We start from the raw sequence: 21,079 nt of genomic DNA, 5'->3' as shown, positions 1-21,079 counted from the left end.
CCATCAACCTAAGCAAAGGCTCTATTCTTTCTCTGATTCTCTTTTGTTCAATAAAGACTTAAGAATTTCTTTCATTTTTTTGTCCTAAGCTTTTTTCACAAGCTCCATGTCATTCTGCGCTTTGTTAGAAGCTAGTGCTTTTTATGGGACTTCACCATGCTTTGGTAATATCCACCCTAGCTTCAATCCTCTGTATATATCTTTTTAAAATCTGAAATGAGCTATGCGTTTCCTGTGAACCCACGTTAAGTCTCTTTTTCCTCTTCATTCAAACTCTCTTTATATTTTCAGAATTTCTTCCTTGGGAATTTCCTCTCCCACCTAGATTTATCTGCCTGATGGAATTTTAATTCCTGGGCTTCTATCTAAACCAATTCATCCCACCAAACATTTGAAAAGCATATAATACATAGTAGAAAGATTGAGCAGCAACATGGCACAGTGAAGTAAGGACCAATCTTGGAGTCAAGAGGTTGTGGATTCAAGCCTTGCCTCTAAGACACATACTAGCTGTGTGAACATGGGCAAGTCAGAGAACTTCTCAGTTCCCCAGCAAATCTTTTACCACTATCATTTTTAGATTAAGTCGTTTTAGTGGATTTAGATTCCCTATATTCCTCAGAGAGATAGGACCCCAAATCACAGAGGCAAACAAAAAAATTGGGGAACCAGAAAAACAAGGCATAGTGCTAGGCATTGTAACTACAAAGACAAAATGATAAAATAGTGCCTGCTCTCTTGGAACTCACATGCTACCAGGAGGATATCACATGTAAACAGATGAGTACATATACAAAATTACTGGAGGATGGAAAGAGCATTAAGAAATAAGGGGGCTGGGAATAATCTTCCGTAGCTAGGGAGCTGATCCTTTGAAGGAAGGGAATAGACAGGAAAGTAGGAGATGTAATCCTGAGTTTAAAAAAGGTAAATATGTCATTTTGGCTTAAAATGAGAATGTGTGAAGGGAAATAATGTGACAAGCTTGTTAAAGTAGACGAGAAAGATTTTGAAGGGTTTAAAAATGCAAAAATGAAGGTTTTTTGTTTCTGGGTTTTTTCTTCACTTTATCACAGAGACAATAGGGAGTCACGAAAGGCTCCTGAGCTGAAGAGAAACAGTTATTATACTAGGAGTTGTGTGGAGAAGAGATTGAAGAGGACAGTGACTGGAAGCAAAGAAGCTATTGCAACAATCTGAGAGGTGAGGGCATGAACTACAGTGGCGGCTCTGTAAATAAAGAGAAGGGAAAGACTATGAGAATTTACATTTAGATAGAATGGACAAGACCTAGCAATTTATTGGATTGGTGGGAGAAAGAAGAGTTGAATATGATGTTGAAACTGTAAACTTTGGTGGTTGTAATGACAACAATGCCTTCAGTAAAAACAGAGAAGTTTGAAGGTTTAGGGATTTTAGGAAAGAAGATAATTTTGGATGTTGAATTTGTGATGCTTTAAGGACTCGTAGAGGGAAATGTCAACAGGCAATTGGTTATGTTAAGCTCAACCTCAAGAGAGAGATTAGGATATTACTTATTCTGAACTATTTGACATATATTCTCCCCAAATCCCAGTGTACATATCATTAATATTCTGCTTTCCTTTCCATCATAAATTCCAAGATGGTACATCACTTTCCCACGTGTTACAATTATTTCCATATAACGATCAGTTTCTTCACATTGGTGAGAATTAGTTGCAGAAAAGAAGATGCCTTTCCTGGTTCTTTCAGCTTTTGAAGGATGAAATTATTACTCAGGTAAATCAAGAAATGATTAGCTATTCAGATTTTGGCACATAGAGAGTAACAGCAGAGAGCTGAATAACGGAAGCCATTGCTTTGTGCCATACTTATGGTCCATTCCCCAAACTCATCTCTTTCCTCTCCTTTTCTGGGTGTTCTAAGGTATATGCTAATGACATTTTCATTTCTGTTTCCATCTCCACCAATGTTCACCCAAATACTTTCTACTAGGCTTCCTCCCTCTGGTTCTCCGATTTCTTCATGAGTAGTTTCCGAAAATACAGTGCTCTCACATTCCCAAACCCTCTCATCTATCTTGCTCCTTTCAGATGGATATGGCATATACTTTCCAGAGCCATGTTCTAATAATGAGTTTCATCCCACCAAGTCTCAGTGATACTTTTGAGGTCATTTTTTTTCTAGTTTTTCTAGTCTATCTTCCTTTCTAGCAATATGCTGTGCTTTTGTGGTTAGATAACTGAGGCTATACATTGTATTGCTCACTTCCTTACAGGAATTTGTTTACTGTGAATTAATTTCTGGACTTTGCTAATGTTACATTTCAGCCTATTGTCTTATGTTATTGAGACTGGTGGATGTACCTGGGTAGGTTTTTTTGCTTTTGGTGACCTGTCTTTCCTGTCCAAAGTCCTTTGATTAGCCTTATAAGACTCCTATTAAATATACTTTTATCACTCCTTTAGGTACACTCATATTTTCTCTACCTAGGAGCCCATATTTTGAGCCATGATCCTGGAATCCAAAGCTCACTTTCAGAAAATATTTCCTTCACCACCTATTCATTTGCTAAATCTTCCTCTTTCATTTGAAGATGTTTCTTGTTTTGGCCTCATTTCTACCCCAAGATTTCATAATACTCAAGTTGTTTACCAGTCTCCCCATCACCCCAGGTTCCCTTTCAGAATATGTTTAGTTGTCATCCCAAATACCTTCAATGGAAGCTTGGAGTATGTGGGGGGCGGGGAGGGAGATCTGTCTGCCACTGAGCATGACAAATGGCCCTTTCCTCCCTACTTTAGATTATATGGAGATATCCTGACTGCTTTGTCTAGATTAAGATGATTCAAAGGTTGTACTGTGTGTCTTTTAACTGAGTGCTAACTTGGATCTTCCTGGAGATATTAAAGAAGCAATCCCTGTCCCTGTACGTATACAAGTATAAGGATGACTCTGAGCTATGAGGGATGGTAGTGGTGAAGCCCTTATCCCCATCAGGCTGCAAACTGTAATCTCATGGCCTGGAAACCCAATAAGCAGGGCAGTAGCTATTCCAAGAGTTGGAGAAGACAGGTCAAAAGAGAAAGAGGCTTCCCAGCACACAGAAAGAATGAGCACCAGAAAGAGCCCATGGTGCTGATTGGACTGCGCTCAATAAATTTAAAATGGCTAATTAACAGCCCTCACAAAAAGACTAACTTACTAGATTCTGTTCTAATCATTCTATGGTTCTTTAGTGCTTAGATTTCTTCTTCTTTTTTAAATGTGTGGGAATAAACTCTGGGTAGCTTACCTCCTCACTGTAAAATATGGATAATAATGTTGGCACACACACATTAACTGAATGCTATTGATCAGGCACTGTGGAAAGGTTGATGTAAAGATAAAAAGATAAATGTCTGTCGAAGAACTACCTACCTACCTATCTGTCTATCTATCTATCTATCTATCTATCTATCTATCTATCTATCTATCTATCATCTATCTCTCTATCATCTATCTATCTATCTATCTATCTATCTATCTATCTATCTATCTATCTATCTGTCTGTCTGTCTGTCTGTCTAACTGTCTATATATCTGTCATGTTTATGCATGTATACCTAGTTACATGCACATACACTCATATACATGCATTTAATTTAATAAGAAACCTTAGACTGGAGTTCACAAAGAATTGTCCTTCAAGTTGTAAGGATAGAAGAATGGACTAAAAACTCTAAGAATAAAGAACCTTTTCCCCCATTGAGATGTCAGGGTCTCTGATTTGAACCTGGGCAAACCATAAAGGCAGATAGAGTACAGAGAGATGGACAGAAGTCTCCAGCCCCTATATCTTCACATGAGCTGTGCCTCCCAAATTCTTCTGCAGGTTCCAATTGTGCCCTCATGAATCCACGCAGAGTGGAGCACAGGACCTAGAGTAAGGAAGACCTGAGTTTGAATCTTGTCTCAGACACTTCCTAGCTAAATGACCCTGTGCAAATCATTCAACTTCTCTCCTCCTCAGTTTCCTCATTTGCAAAATAAAGATAACAATAGCACCTGCCTCCCAGTGTTGTTGAGAAAACCAAACAAAATGACACAAAAAAGATGCTTTGTAAACCTTAAAGCACTGTAAAAATAAATGTCAGCTATTACGTGAATCTACAGAATTAAGTATTGACCTTCAAGTTTAACAAGTCTTGAAAACTTCCCCATCACATCCTGGATACATGCCTCAGGGAGCAAACAGACCTTTCTATAAGATCAACAAATACCTTGGTACCCTTCAGCAGAGAGTCATCAATGTCTCCTTGGCTTCTTCCTCCTGCCCATACTGAGAGATCTCTTAGCTGCCAATGTGTACCTACAATGTCATTCCTAAGAGGATGGTTATCATCTTCCTCAGATAGTCCAGCTCTTTGCTTATCAGGAAATATCTTGTACCTATTTCTTAGCTCGAAGAATTTAGGGGTCTTTTCCTCTCTCTTTTTTTCATCGTGACAACTTCAACCCTCCACCTTCCAGCATAATCCAGGTTTCTCCTATGTACCTCAGATTTATTTTTCTTTCTCCATTTTTAAAAGGAACATTTAACCTAGAGAAGAGAGAGTATTACTCAAGCCTGTTTGCTTTTCTCTTATATGAAAAAGACAAACTGGAACTTTAAACTTAGTTAACAATGACTTGGCTATGACAGAAAACCAAAACAGCTCGTTTTCTGCATATCACTGCAACAATACCCCCTTTTCCATACTTGTTGGAATTCAGATCTTCCATCTTCATATGGGGAGGACATTAGATCCCTAAGGTTCCATTAGCTCTTAAAGTCTATGCATCCAGGGAGAGGGACTGTATGGTCATGTAAAGAGTGTGGAATGTAAAATCTGCAGCCCAGGTGTCAAATCTTGGCTCTGATAATTACTAAATCTGAGGCTGGAGCCAAAGGCACTTTACCTTTCGTATCCTCTGTTTCTTTCCTATTAAACAGTAGTAATAATATTTATGTTCTTTACCTTATCAGGTGGTATGCAAATATGAACTTTAAGATGCTACCAGGGACTACCAAATTCACAAACTCCAGTAAACTTGGGAATAAAATGAGACTCTCTAGTCATTTTGAAAACTTCTGGTGTAAAGGTTGATCTATATTGGCTATGGTCCATATCTTAACAGAATTAGTTTTTTCTCTTTCCTTCTACCTTTATACCTTGGTTCAGGATCAATGATCCCAATGAAGTCAAGCAATATTGTATAATTGTTTGGGTAAAGGTGAAGGAAGAAAACATTTGACTACATTGCATCCTACATACAATGGTATATAGGATAATAATAGCACCTACCAATCTCATAGAGGAGAGTCCCAATTCATTCCATACCACTTCCTCTACCACTGTTCTAGCAAGAAGACAGAATAAAGTTTCAGTATACTTAAGTTAAAAGTAGAGGCCTGACCTTTGATCCAGCTATACCACTAGGAAGTCTGTATCCCAAAGGGATCAAGAAACAGGGAAAAGGACCTACACGTACAAAAATATTTTTAGAAGCTCTTTTTGTGGTGGCAGAAGAATTGAAAATTGAGGTGATGCCCATCTATTGGGGAATGGATGAAGAAGTTGTAATGAATGAATGTAGTGGAATATTATTGTGATGTAAGAAATGATGAACAGATGGATTTCAGAAAAACCTGGAAAGACTTATATGAACTGGTGTTGAGTGAAGTGAGCAGAACCAGGAGAACACTGCACACAGTAACAGCAACACTGTACAATGATCCACTATGGCAGACTTAGCTCTCCTAAGCAATACACTGATCCAAAAGCCTCAAATGAAAGATGCTATCCGTATCCAGAGAAAGAACTATGGAGTCTGAATGCAGATTAAAGCAGACTATTTTCTTTTATTTTATTGTTTTATTTTTTGCGTGCGTGGTTTTTCCCTTTTGTTCTGATTCTTCTTTCACGTTATGGTTAATGTAAAAATACTTAATATGATTGTACATGTATAGCCTATATCAGATTGTATGCCATCTTGGGGAAGGGGGAGGGGAAGGGGGAAGGAAAATTTGGAATTCAAAATCTTATCAAAGTAAATTTGTTGAAAACTAAAAATAAGTAAATTAATTAAAAAATAAAAGTATAGGCCTTGGTTTGAAATCTGGTTCTGCCATTTTCTAGATTTGTGACCAAGGGCAAGTCCCTTCAGGTCTCTAGTCTTCAGCTTTCTTACCTATAAAATGAAGGTAATAAACTAAAAAATACAATGCTAGTAACCCTTGATTAAGACGTGCTTACTAAAAAAAAATAAAAAGTATTTAACTCTGAAACAACAAGCTCTATTCATATAAGCTTTGTAGTTATAGAACTAGTAAATCAAGTAATATACATATTAATATATATATGTACACAATAAAACAAAGGAAATAAAATGCCTACATAATTACAGACACTCCTTTGACCAAAATATATTAAGTGCCTACTATGTGCCAGGCACCATGCTAGGTATTGGGGATATAAGAATAAAAATAAAAATAGACAAGACACTACCTTCAGGGAGATTACATTTAACTGACGCAAGTTATGATAAGAATCAGCTCTAAGTGAGAAGACAAGGTGAACTCTCACCTCTGACACATCGTGGCTATATGCCCCTGGATCACTCACAACCTCTAGGTGGTTCAGATCCCAGATTTACTACATGTGACAAGGGGAAAGTCAGATAACCTCTCTGGTACTCAGTTTCCTCAACTTTAAAATGAAGGATTTAATTTATATGATCTCTAAGATTCTAGCTCTAAATAAATGATCATTATATAAACATAGACACATAGTTGCATATTTTACCCAGTTACATATTAAACACATGCATTACTACTTATGCAACCTTGGACATTTAATTTATCTGCGTCACAGTTTCCTCAACTGTAAAATGAGGAGGTCTGACTAAATAAATGACCTCCAAGGTCTGGAACTATAATCCTATGTTGTAGTATAGTGGAAACTTAGGACCCAGTGTATATAAGGAGAACAAATCAAGGCAGAGTTGATATCGTTAAATAGGCTGTGATTAAGCTGATTGAAACCAGATTTAAAAGGCCAAGGGAATTTGTTTGTGAACAGGGAACAGGACAAAAATATCCCCTCAGAGAGGAAATCTCATCAGAGAAAAGTTGGGTGGGGGGAAGTAAAGCAAAAACAAATGACTTCAAGACAGCATTTGAGGGGAGGATGAAGAAAATTATTCATCTGCCTATTCAGGGTGTGTGAGTTATAGAAGGCGATAAATCCGGTGGGGGAGATAAAGAATGGCAGGACAAAGAGAGATGAGGGGAAAGAGGAGGATGACAGAAAGAAGACTGGCAGGGATGTATACCATTTGTCTCTACACTGTAGTGAATTGGGAAATGCATTTACTCTGATTTGGTAAATGAACAGTGAAACATACCTCATCGCTAACTGCCAGAATTCGGATATGTGTGTTCACTGTTTTAGAGCTTGGGAAAAAAAAAAAAAAAAGATTAATAGATGGCCCTAGCTGAATGCATCAAAAGAATCTTTTTAGATGCATTCATTTATAGTGGGGGCAGGGAGTGGGGAGGAAAGAATAAAGGGAGTGAACTGGAAGAATCTGGCATTTGGCCAACTCCCTTGGGGAAAAAGATAGCAAAAATCAGAATTCCCCACTCTTAAACCAGTCTACACTACACACAGCTGTGGCTCAACCTCTCATAACTGAGAATCCCACATGTAGCATGCAGTGACTTCATGCTAACCTGAGGGACCTTTCCCCAAGCACATATTTTGAAAATCCTAGATGCTATGTATTGTCCTTTCAAAGTCCTAAAACATTATAGATAACTCTAAATTTTTTATCTTGAAGACCTCAATATAAAATTCAAAGTCATAATTTATCCAGTACCTACTATGTACAAACATTATGACAGGTGCTAGGGACAGAGACAAAAAACGAAGTGGTCCTTTACCTGAAGGAGTCCATGTCACCCTATATATACCAGATCATTAATCAAGCTAGAGACAGTGTTCCACAGAATAGGAGGAAAGCTTGATCCTAGTTAAGAGTCACAATGGTGAAGAAGATGTAACCACAGACTTGGGGGAACCTACAATCTAAGCCTTTCCTAAAAGATGCTAATGAACATTCTGTTTCATGACTCATTTATTCTGATTCAACAGTGTGGTATGGAGCACTGGTCAAAGCACTTGGTCAAATAGCACCTTAGTTATTATCAGTGGGACCTTAAGAAAGTAACTTACATAACCTTTCTTGACCCATTTTCTCATCTTTAAAATGAAGGAGTTGAATTGAATGATCATTAAGGACTCTTACCTCTAGATTCTATGATTATTCCAATTCTGCCACTTTCCAGCTATGTCCTTAGATAAGTCATGTCATATCTTAGGGTTTTAGTTTTCTTATCTTTAAAACAGGGATGATAATGTCAATATACAATAATAACTATATACTACTACATTGGTGACCACTTCTGATGTTACTCTCCAAATGGAAGAGCCTAGATTCTCTAAGGAGAATCTAATAACTTGAAACAGAAATTCCTTGGAGAGATTTGGTAAATATTCTGTAACTGATTCTAGTTTGCTGAGCATGTGGTCAAAGGAAGTCTTTTGATTGGTTACTTAACTAGAACCATGAGCGCCTTTAAAAGACACTACTCGGCAATTTGTTTTGCCTCCCTCCCTCCTTCTCTCAGTAGATCTCTGCAGTGGCCACCAGTAGAGAATTCTAGTAGAATGTTAAATCCTCCCTCCTGTCCTTTCCCCCCCTATATGAAATAAGCTCTTCTGAACTGTAGTGGTGATGGTGGTGGAAACAGTAGCAGTAATAACAGTAGTAACAGTAATAGTAATAGGTTACTGTCCATTTTCAAAAGAACCAAAATGACATCACTGTGTTAGAGTCAAGTTACAGTGTGTCCGACTGTGGCTGACCAGACTTATGCGAGCTTGGAACGCTCCACCACAGGTCAGGCACAAATATTCCATATGAACATTTGGGGTGGAGATGTCTCTAAATTTGCACATCTCACATTTCTTTTCAGCTATTACAATTCTCCTTTGCTCAAAGTGCCTTTTTTGATGCTGGCACACCATGCTGAGAGACCTCTACCAGTATCTCCCAGGTCAAGGGATCTCTAAATACCAAAATACCAGGAAACTGAATCGCCTCCATTTGAATTGTCTGAGGAAGATTTTGAAGATCACCTGGCAAGATAAGATACCGGACACTGAGGACCTTCTCAAGCTAAACTTCTAAACATTCTCACTCTACTGCAGAGAGTGAAACTCCAAAGGGCAGGCCACATTGTTCAAATGCCAAACATTCGCTTATTTAAAAGACTATTTTACTATAGAGCAAGGAAGGCATTCATATGTGGTGGTCAGAAGAAAGGATACAAGACACGCAAGGCTTCTCTGAAATAATAGTAAAAGTATTTATTAGTAATAGCAACAGCGTAGTAATTACAGTTGGAACCACGATGGTAGTAATGATAACACATAGTACCAATAGCAGTGGTTAACAAATATTAGTAGTAACAGTATAGAATCACTGTGTTTCAATCTCAAATTACTCCAGCTTTCACTGAATGGCCAAGAACAGCCCTCAGCCTAAGCTCCTGTAGCTCATTTTTTCTAGGTTTTGATGGCTTAGGAAGAGCAATAAATAGAAACTGCTTTCTGTTCTGGCCAGCAACTCTAAGGGTCTTTCCCTCCCAGCCTGATATTTTTGTCTTTTTAAACTGAGTCATCTTTTGTCTCCATTTTTACTTAACCTTTAGTCATTGTCTCATACAAACTGAGACCTGGGAAAAAGCAAAGTCACCATCCCCTGCATCCTGGTCCTCTTGACTTTTGTCTTGCCACTGGTCTTCCATGATTCTAGAAGACAGGGTGAGGCTGATGACTTTGGTCCACTCTGACTCCACTAAATCCAATTCACAAGCAAGTCAAGACATCACCCCAAAATGTCCTGGGTCCTCTTCAAGAAGGACCAACAATGGAGTGGAAACAATGTAACAGCTAAGTAGAGCAGTGGAGAGAGTCAGGAAGGACCTCAGGTCAAATAAGTCGCAACTTTTGCTTACCTCACTTTCCTCAACTGTAAAATAGGGACAGCTACCTTGCAGGTTTGCTATGAGGATTAAAGGAGATAATATTTGATAGCACTTAGTACACAGAAAGTGTTACATAAATGTTAGCTATTGTTTAGTAGTAGTAGTAGCAGTAGCAGTAGTGAAAATGTTAACCATTAGAAATATTCATAACTACCATTTTAGTTTAAATTCTGAATTTCCCTCAATTCCTACTTATAGCTAGATTTCCTTCCACATAGAATTTGCTGGTGGATATTTAATAACCAGGTCTGCACACTTTAAGTTGAATCTATGTTAGTTATTAACACTTTCATAAATCTAGACAATCAATGACAAAATAAATCAATCCAAACCAGATTTATTTTTGCTGATTTTCAAGGTGTAAATAATCATAGCAAAAATAGAGCCTCTTCAAGCTGACTCCAGCACACCCCAGAATTCTTATGTTTTGTGTAATGGGGTCACAAAGAGTCAGAAAAGACTGAAAATGACTCAACAACAACAAATTTTTCAGGAGCGAGAATATTATACAAAACCAAGTGAAGAGATCAGGGTTATGTAGATAATAGTATAATTCTAGGAACTGGTTAAAGTGAACCATCCTTCATGAGGGACAGAGATAAGATCATACAGCTGTTTGGATTTCAACTCCCCTGTCGGCAAGATAGACTGCTTCTAAACTATCCCAAACAAAGAGGTCCATTTCATTCTTAAATATCTTAGGGAAAGAGGCTCCTCTGATTCTAAGAACTACCACCACCCACCCCCTCATTCCCTTCCTGGCTATAGGATTTCAAATCTCTCAAGTCAATGAGTTCTTCCTTATCTCTTATTTCAATGCTTTCTGCTCCATATTAAGTACTTTTGTTCTTTTTCCTAACCTCAGTGGAAACGGATGGAGAACATTTAGTGACTGTTCCTTTCTCGTCTTAATTTCACATTCCAAACACTTGTGATGAAACCATCCTAAATAAAAACCCTGAAAGTAGCTGAGAGAGTGGGTGATAAGAACAGCCATCATATTATAAGCTACGTCAAAGAGGAGAATGTTACACAAAAGATATGATGCAACCTGGAATACAACTGACACTATGGAAGGGGAATGCTTTACACTAAAGTTTCATCATAATCCAATTTCTTCAAAATGTTTGCTTATATCTTCCACATGTTTCTTACATTTCAGCCCTATCATCATTTTATGTACTTAGATCCACAGCATTTAGGGCTGGAAGAAACCTTAGAGACTACCTAATGTAATCTCATTTTATTATTTTTCAAATGCTTTACTGATGTTTAACATTGCTGTTTCTTCCCAGTGAGTACTTTCCCCAACAACAGCATTATCTCTTTTGAGAAAGTACAGTTAAGCAAAACAACATGCTGATCACATGTAACAATGTATGTTAACACTGACAGATATTAGCTGCGTGACTCCGGACTCTAGACAAGTCACTTAAAACTTTGTGTGTTTTGTGTTGTTCAGTTGTTTTTCAGTTGTGTCTGTCTCTTCATGACTCAATTTGGGATTTTCTTGGCAAGGACACTGGAGTGGTTTGCCATTTCCTTCTCTAGCTCATTTTAAAGATGAGGAAACTAAGGCAAACAGGATTAAGTGACTTGCCCAGGGTCACATAGCCAGTAAAAGTCTGAGACCAGATTTCAACTCAGAAAGCCTACCACTCTATTGACTGCACTACCTCACTGTCCTTGGACGTTTTAGGTAACTCTAAGACTAAACTGCAGAAAAAGTGACAATCTGATCGATTAGAGGGCACTTCCTCACCTGGGAATTTCCCTTACAAATGAAATCACAGTTCTAGTCCCTATCCCTAACAATGTATACTTCATATTGCACCAAGAGTATTAGTCATCGTATTAGCCTTAATTCTGGCATATTTTAATATTGTTTTCCTTTACATTAGAGTACTTATGAATACTGTGAGTTCAATTCTACTTACTTGGGAATGCATAGATTCTAACAAATCTTGACAAAACTTCATCAAATTCCTCATATTTATTTTTTTTTCTTATAGTGCAATAATGAATTTTTTAGTGAACATTTGCTAAATACCTACTAAGGGCCAGGCAAGATGAAAAGTGAAATAATCCCTACTTTCAGGGATATTCATCTATATTTTATAAAATTTTTTTCCCCCTAGCAATTGACAGCCAAAACTATGATTTTGTTTCCTGTTTCCCTCTCCCCCATCATTAAAGTTACCATGAATGTGCTAGAATATGGAGAACTTCCCTTCCACCTTTGGTCATCCTCATGTATAATACCAATGGGACTAATACTGTGCCGATGGGAAACCCTTCATTTTACAGTAGAACAAAAAGAGGCCAAGTTGTGTTAAGCCACTTACAGGTAATTTAGTGTCAATATTTGAACTCCGATCCTCCTATTCCACACTATGTACTCTCTCTTATTGCATTTTTCTTACTTTCTTATCCAAATTCCCCCGTATTTCTTTTGAAGCATAAAGCACAGAACTGGGTCCAGGAAAGAGCTTAGCATCAAGCAGAAGTCAATTAAGGAAGATTTTCTCTTACGGTATACTTTGGCAGATGACCAGCATCAACCAGAGAAACTGCTCTTATCATTACCTTTTAAATTAACTCAAGGGCTTTTTGGGGCAGGAAGTCTTTTGAAAACTAATGAATAGATATGTGTTGCCTCTGACACTTGGAACTTTCTCTTTGAAGACTTTTTTATTTTTGGGACTATTTCCTATTTGGTCTTTTTTTTTTGTACACAGTAGGTGCTTAATATTTGTTGAGTTGTATTGAATTCTATTTTTAATCTATACTCTTCCCCTTCACAAACTCTACATGCCAGCCAAACTGAACTACTAACCCTTCCCTGAATCAAACATGCAAACTCCTGCCTCAGAGCATTTATACCAGCTGTTCTCCATGTCTGGAATGAGCCCTTCCCCCTTCAGAAACTTTGTCTCCGTCCAAACTTCAATTCTGGGAGGTCTTCCCTCCCGCATTGTTGTTGTTGTTGTTTTAACTAGGTAAAGAGGCCATTCTCTGCCTCATTTCTTACCTAGCCTTAATCATTGAATAGGCATTGCCTCAGTCAAACTGAGACCTGTTAAAGACCTTAGCTTAAAAAGGATAAGGTCTCTCACTGCATTCAGAGCCATCTCCAGTCATTCTGATTTATATCTCACCACTGAACCCAGATGGCTCTGGAGAAGAAAGTGAGGCTGGTAACTTTGCACAGTCATCCCTCATTTAAATCCAATTCATTTGCAAGTCATGGAATCATCTTCCTGATGTCACAATCCTCTTCAAGAATTCAGGACAAACAACCTCTGAAAGTAGAAAATAGGAGCTGCCCCACTAGGGGGCCCAATAGGAAAGGGGCCCACTGGGCAACACAACTCTCTGCCTCTCTCCTTCTGTCTCTCTCTTTCTGTCTCTCTGTCTTTCCATCCAGAACCATCTCCAGTGATCCTGATCTATATCTAGGCACTGGATCCAGATTCTCCAGAGGAGAAACTGAGACTGGTGACTTTGCACAACCCTCCCTCACTTAAATCCAATTCACTTTCATGTCATGCCATCACCTCCATGATGTCATGGTCTTCTTTGAGAATGAAGGTATTATCTCTATGAGGTATTAACTGATGCTGCCCATTGTTCATTCTTCACCCTTAATTTATCTTGTACTAATCTTCTGTGTCAACTTGAAGCTCCTTGTGGGTACAGGCTGTTGTTGCTTATCATTCTGTCTCTAGAACTTAATAAATACCAGTTAAATTGAATGTTTATTTTATTATCCTGGGACTTCAGGTTGATGAAGAAAGAAACTGCTCTTGGTGTACGAGGAAAAGATAGCAGAGAGATAAAGCTTGAGAGAGGGGTGATGTTGTAGAACACAGTGGTGGGACCAATTATGTTCCATTCTGGTGGCATGCTCACTACGTCAGAGAACTAGCTTAATGATCATTGATCCACTTGGCCTAAATGTGACTTAGTGAAATGTGTAGTCAATCAGGAAAGAAAGTTCTTCCACATTTTAATTGCATTTTTTTAATCCTCCTAAGTCATCTGGACATTTCTGTCTCACGCAGGACTGACTACAGCTGAGAACCAGGAAAAACTGAATCACATCCGGATTTCTCTTTAAAGTGATTAAACTAATATCAGACTAGCGTAGAGTCCCTTAGATGGAAAAAAGGTCATGAACCCAGCAGCAATCCTAGGAAAGGCATATTGGGAAAATCAGAACTTTTTAAAAAATCATTACAGTTCACACATCCTGAAGCAATAATGACTTCAGAATAGCCTACTTATGTGATTAATATCTAAGAATACTTCTCCCTTAAATTCCCATCCCCAGCACATTCCAATTGCTCAAATGAACTCCAACTGAATGGAAAGTATATGTGTATGAGCCTCCCTAGATTAGACCAAGGTTAGTCATTTGATCTTTCTACTCACAAAGGAAATTTCCTGACTTGCCTTAATGATAATATCATTCTTCAAAAGGTGGATGAATCAATAAGGGAAACCACTATTCTGGATCTGATTCTCATCGTCATCAATAAGGGGGAACTGGATGATAAAGTAGAAATAATGGGGACTTTCAAAGAGTGACTACTCCACCTTTGAATGTGCATTAGAGGAGAGAAAATCTAGGGTTAGACTGACATTTACCTACTGTAAATTTTAGAAAAGCAGGTTTCAATTGGCCCAGAGAAAGAGTTACATGGAATTAGATTTTATAGGGGAAGGCATTCTAAGGCAGAGAAAACTCTCTCAAGAAAGAAGTTCTGGTTGACACCAAAATTGAAAATTTTGTTAAGTAAGAAAAGGGAATTTTTTAAAGGAAAAATATGGATAAAAACTTAAGCTTAAAAAAGAGACATGTACAGCAGATGGAGGAATGGGTAATGGTTAATAAATGCTAAAGGGCTATGTTAAGTGGTCCTGTAATAACAGTAATAAGGGCCCTAAGAAAGAGCTGAGGCTATGAAAGGAGATTTTTTTTTTTTAAAGAGATTTCAAGTAAAGTGTGAAGGAGCACTGGATCTAGAGTAGAAAGCCTTTACAACTGTTTAAAGTTAGAAGGACGCTTTTAGGGCAACTTTTTCTTTTTTACAGGTGAGGAAACAGAGACTGAGAGATTTAATTGACTTGTCCCAGTGTTACACAGCTAGAAAGTATTTGAGGCAGGATCCAACTGCAGGTTTATTCTGACTCCAAGGCCTGCATTCTATCTACTGTACTGCTTCAAAATCCATCTCCAACACCTGGGATTCTGAAAGTAGCCATTTGAAACAATTTGGTCCAAATAGAAGCTAATAGGGATAGAGTGACTTGCCCAAGGTTACAGAGGTAGTAAGTGGCCAATCAAGGATTTGAACACAGGTTCATTCCACTCTCCTACATTTGTGATCTCTCTGGCCTTAGTTTCCCTGTCTGTGGAATGAGGAGGTTGAACTAGATGACCTCAGTTAACTCTTCAAGTTATAAACAGAAATTATGAGATGAATGAGAAGTATTAAATGATTTTTTGTAACATTAATGAATCTCAAATGAGTGTATGACCTCACTTTCTCACCCAGCTACCAAGTCCTATTAATCCTGCCTTCACAATATTGCTTGATTCCTTTACTTGTTTTCTACTTATGCTGCTCCTACCCTAAGATCAAGCCCTCATCATCTCTCACCTGGACTACTTTAAGAGCTTCTTACTTTGGTCTCCCTACCTCAAGTCTTTCCCCTCTTTATTCCAAGTGCAAAATTAATATTCCCACAGCACAATGTCATTCCTCAGATCAATAAACTTCAATGGCCCTTTATTGCCTCTAGGATAAAATGCAATCTCTTGTCACTTAAAGTCCTTTCCAGTCTGGCTCCAACTTTACATTCTAAATTATTATAGCTTATCAGCCATTACTCCCCTTCGAGCATTCTATGGTCTAGCCAAACTAGTCTTACTGATCTCCACATATGACATTCTACCTCCCATCTCTGGATCTTTATGCAGATTGTATTCCCAGGGCCCAGGATATGAGGCACAAAATTAATGCTTATTGATTACATATGAGAATTCTCATTCTCAGAAAGATGAAACATCTTGCCAACCATTGCAAAGTATTAAGCAGTAAAGTCAAGACTTGAAGCTAGGTCATCTGATTCCAAGTCCCCTGGTTCTTCACATGCTAGAAATGTCCAGGGAATTCAAGACCAGTGCCAGCATACTTTCATAGGAGGTGCTTCATGATTTCCCTGAAGACAGAGAGCAAGGAAGTCAAGAAAGTTAAAAAGATATGTTCAGCTTCCATGAGGTCCTTGGGAATGGTGTAGGTCTGGAGGTGGCAGAAAGAGGACTCCTCTGGGAAAAATTCCCAAGAGAATCTGGGATGAATGCTGATGTGCTAACCTGGAATCAAAATTTCTCAGAATTGGAAGGGACCTCAGGTACCTCAGAGTCCTGACACATACTTTGTTATCCTACTTTTTCCTTCAGGGAAGAAGAATCCATCAACCCCCAATTTTTAGAAAGTCTTTTTTTACATTAAGTCTACATTTGCCTCTTTGAAACTCTGAACTATTTCTCCTACCTCTGTTCTCTGGAGCCAAGCAAAACAAGTCTAATCCCTCTTCCATATGATGAACTTTCAAATGCTATACCTGAAGACAGCTGTCATATACCTAAGTTCTTAACTTCTTCAAACCAAACTTCTCCTATTCCTTTCATCAATTCTTGTATCAAATGAGCTCAAGGTCCTTAGTTGTCCTAGCTGTTCTCTTCTGGAAGCCACCTAGCAACATGAGTATACTTCTGTGTGAGTCTCAGAACTGAAAAAGAAATACTCCAAATAAGTTCTGCCAATAAGTTTTGATGATTTGAAATCTCTTAGAGAGTTACCAAGAACACTGACAGGTTAAGTTACATGCCTAGACTCACACAAAAATTACTATGTGTCGGTGTCAGTCCTAGTTTAGAGGCCATTCCATGATGCTCACCTCTTTGGGTCTCAGTTTCCATACGGAGAAAATTAAGGGAAATGATACTTTCCAGCTCTAATACCTATGATCCCATGTGGGAACTGGAAGAAGAAAGGGGAAAAAACACAGGCACAAAAATGCATTTATTAAGTGCCAGCAGTGTGCCAGACATTTGGAGATATAAATACAAAAAAGATACCAATCTCTGCTCTCAAAAAAAATGAGCTAGTAAGCCCAAAAGAATGTTAACTTTAAACAAAGGTAGTGGGAATGAGAAACCAACCAACATCCCTTGAAAATGCCCCCTTTTTTTCCTCTGACACTGCCACCCCTCTAGTACAGGCCCTCATCACCTCACACCTTGAAACAGCCTGTTGGTGATTTTGCCTGCCTCAAGTCTCTCCCAACTCCAATGCATTCTCCTTCAGCCACTAAAGTAATTTTCTTAAAATGCAGGTATGACTACCCAGTAAACTCCAGTAGCTTCCTATGGCCTCTAGAAGCAAATGCAATATACTCTTTCTGGCATTCAAAGCCCTTCATAGCCTCGTCCCCTCCTATCTTTTCAGTCTTCTTCTACCTTACTCACCAATATGTAGTCTTCTGTCCAGTGACACTGGCCTCCTGACTGTTACGTGAACAAGATCTTCCATCTCTCAGCTCTGGGTATTTTTTCTGGTTGTCCTTTATGAATGGGATGTTCACCCTCCTTTGTACTGACCTCCCTGATCTCCACTTTCCCTCTTTTAATTATTTCCAATTTATCCTGATACAGCTTTCTTTGGATATTTTGTTTGACTGTTGTCTCTTCCATTATATTGTAAGTTCTTTGAGGATGGGGAATGTCTTTTGCCCCAGAGCTTAGCACAGTGCCTGGGACAGAGTAGATGTTTAAACAGAAAAGTAAAAAAGGACAACTCACATTATCAAGCCCTCTTTGTCACCATGAAATCTACCTCCCCAGAGAGGCAGAATTAATATATTAACTCTAGTATAGCTCTAGAGTCTCCCTGCCCATGCTAGTAAGCGGATCCCCAAACTCAAAGTAAAATAAAACTCTTGTGCAGGGGAAGAAGGTTCTCACTTACACATGTGCCTACAGGTGTATGTCTCAGCTTGACATACCTTCAGATTTTTCCATTTCCTAAATCTTAAGATTGAGAGTTACTAATGTTGATTAGAAAGAACCTCAAAGATCATCCAATCAAGCTCTCTCATTTTACTGATAAGGACAACTGAGATCTAGCAAGGGGAAGTGACTTAACTATGAACAAACAAGTAATAAACAAAAAATCCAGGATTCAAACTCTAACATGCCTTGTCATGCTTACAAAGTTCATTCACTCAGTAAATACTTCTTAAGTACCTATTAGGTGCTAAGCAGTACAGAACAGAAAGGTAAGTATTGGGGATAAGAGGATAAAAATCAAGCAATCCTTGCCTTCAAAAAGTCTACATACAAAGAAAGATAAATGTAAAATAAGTACACAGTAATTTTTGGGGGGTGGGGCACAAGCACCGAGGGGAACAGGATAAGCCTTAAGGGAGGGGTCAACACCTGAATTGTAAGCCTTAGAGGGAATTAGGGACTCTAAGAAGCAGAGGTGAGAAGGGAGGGCATTCCAGGCAAGGAGCACTGCCTACATATGTGAAGGCATGTATTTGGAAGATGGAATGTTCTGAAAAGGACACAACAAGCAATTTAGTTTGGCTGGAACAGAGAGTGCAGGAAAGGAAATAACGTGCTAGAAGCCTGTAAAGATAGCCTAGAGCCAAACTATGATGGAAGGCTGGACATGCCAAGCTGAGGAGTCTGCATTTTCATTTCGAGGTGACAGAGAGCCACTGGACCTTCACTGTGCGGAGAAATGACATGATCAGAACTGTGCTACACTTACAGCTACATGGAAGATGGCAAAGGTGGCAAGGGAAGAAGTGGAGGGAGAAGTAGCAGCATGAGCTAGGGGCTGGTGTGACACAGGAAAAGCTTTGGGGACTAAATGGGGTAAGATATTGGTCCATGTCCAGTTTCTGCCATACTGCTTTCCAGTTTTCCCAACAATTTTTTACCAAATGATGAATTCTTATCCCCAAATCTTAAGTCTTTATACTTGTCAAATACAAGGTTATTATGTTTATTTGCTGCTATAAATTGCGTGGTTACTATGCTTATTTGTTGCTTAAATTGTATGTCCACTCTATTCCATTGAGCTACCTTTCTATTTCTTAGCCAGCACCAGACAGTTTTGATAATTACTGCCTAATAATATAATTTAAGATCTGATACTGCTAAACTTCCTTTCTTTCCATTTTTTTATGATTTCCTTTGATATCGTTGACTTTTTGTTCCAAATGAATTGTTATTTTTTTTCTAATTCATAAAACAAATTTTTGGTAATTTAATTGGGATGGTGTTGAAAATCTAAATTAGTTTAGGTAAAATTGTCGTTTTTATTATATTGGCCAGACCACGGCACTGAGCCCACTGGAATGGTGGAAGGTGGCATCAACAACCATCTATAAATCACCTAATATGTGCCAGCCAAGCATTATGCTGGGGCTCCAAAGACAAGAGAAATAATCTGTACCCTCAAGGTGCCTACATCTACTAGGGCATACAACGTATAAATATGTGGGTACAAAAAATCTATACAAGATAATTTGAGGAGGCGGAGGCATTAACAACCAGGGAGATCAGAATAAGCCTCATAGAGAAGGTAGAATTTGAATTCAGCTTTAAAGTAAACTAGGAATTGTGTGAGGCAGAAATGAAGGAGGCACATTCCAGGCATGGGGGACACTGAATGCAAAGGCCCAGAGAGAGATGATGTCATATGTCAAGAACAGTTAGAAAGATGATTTAGATGGACTAAAGAGTGAATGAGGGAACGCAATGCAATGAGGATGATGCCAAACTGCAAAAGCTTGAAATGCCAGAGACTTACAAAAAAAAGAAATCTATGAAAAAGAGATTGATGAATGGGAAATTATTCGAAAACAAAGACTGCCTCTGGAATAGATTTCAAGACAATGAGAAAGAGGCAGAAAATGAAGGTGGGAAATTACAAAACAAGACTGATGACAATGAACCTTAGATCTGCAGATGACTCCCCACAGATTCACTTTATGGAGGAAAAAAGAGTAGGATATCAAAGTTTCATCTCCTAAAGAGATCTTAGCCCTCTGTAGACTGTGTGGAATTCATCGGAGCCCTTCAAGAGCTATCTCTATCATTCTAGCTAAATGTGGCTGCTGTGTTAATCCAGGCTACAGCTCCTCCAGAGTTGCCACAAATGAAACCAAAGGAAATGGAAGATGGCTGGGTTATGCAGATAGGATAGCCCTTAGATTCAATCTCTGATGTGAGCTCTAATGCTGCCAGCCAGCCAGAGCCCACAGGTAAAGAAGGGAGTTGGGCCATGTTTTTGGAGGCTTGTCAGAAAAATCACTCTCCCATTGTAGCCAACTGCGTACCATCTGGATGAAGAATTAGATCTGCTACTAAATTTAGATGCTCCTATAAAAGAGGAGGATAACAATACTCTAACAGCTCAGGCATCTCAGAACCTCAGGAGAAAAATGTTCCTGCAAAACTCCCTGTGACTTAAGAAAAGAGTTTGGAATCTGAGTAACCAACAAAGTGCCTGATGAACTGTGCTTGCTTTGTTACTTAAGAGTGGGTGAAAAGATGTAAACACCGAACAAGGCAATCCTCCAGGAAAAAAGAATTCTAAGCATATCCCAAATCAGGGATCTAGCATGATTAGCTATAGTTTGCCTGTCTCTATCTTTCTGACAACAACTGATGCAATAAAGAGACTCATTCCAATTACTTATCCTCTCTAGCCTAGAATTTAATAACCTAAATTCTTCAAAGGAGCATAATGCTGCCACATATACCCTATACTCCTCATGTAACATCAGTGTGATTTAGGTTCCACCCACTCCCTTTCCCCGCTTTGTTTATAGCAAATTAAGTGTTGCTAATTAACAGGATGCAACAAGATCAAG

The 21,079-nt window shown here is 38.6% G+C and overlaps 1 protein-coding gene and 1 pseudogene across 5 annotated transcripts in view; one reads left to right on the top strand and one right to left on the bottom strand.

Moving 5' to 3' along the window:
- NTF3 (neurotrophin 3) overlaps nt 1–21,079 on the bottom strand; it is a 142,823-nt gene that overhangs the window by 60,472 nt on the left and 61,272 nt on the right. The gene's annotated exons all lie outside the window — the stretch shown is intronic.
- Nucleotides 20,044–20,700, top strand: LOC140531056 (cell death regulator Aven pseudogene; annotated as a pseudogene).

This window comes from Notamacropus eugenii, chromosome 3 (assembly GCF_028372415.1).
Source record: "Notamacropus eugenii isolate mMacEug1 chromosome 3, mMacEug1.pri_v2, whole genome shotgun sequence".
Taxonomy (NCBI): Eukaryota; Metazoa; Chordata; class Mammalia; order Diprotodontia; family Macropodidae; genus Notamacropus; species Notamacropus eugenii.
This window is presented reverse-complemented; position numbering and strand designations above follow the sequence as displayed.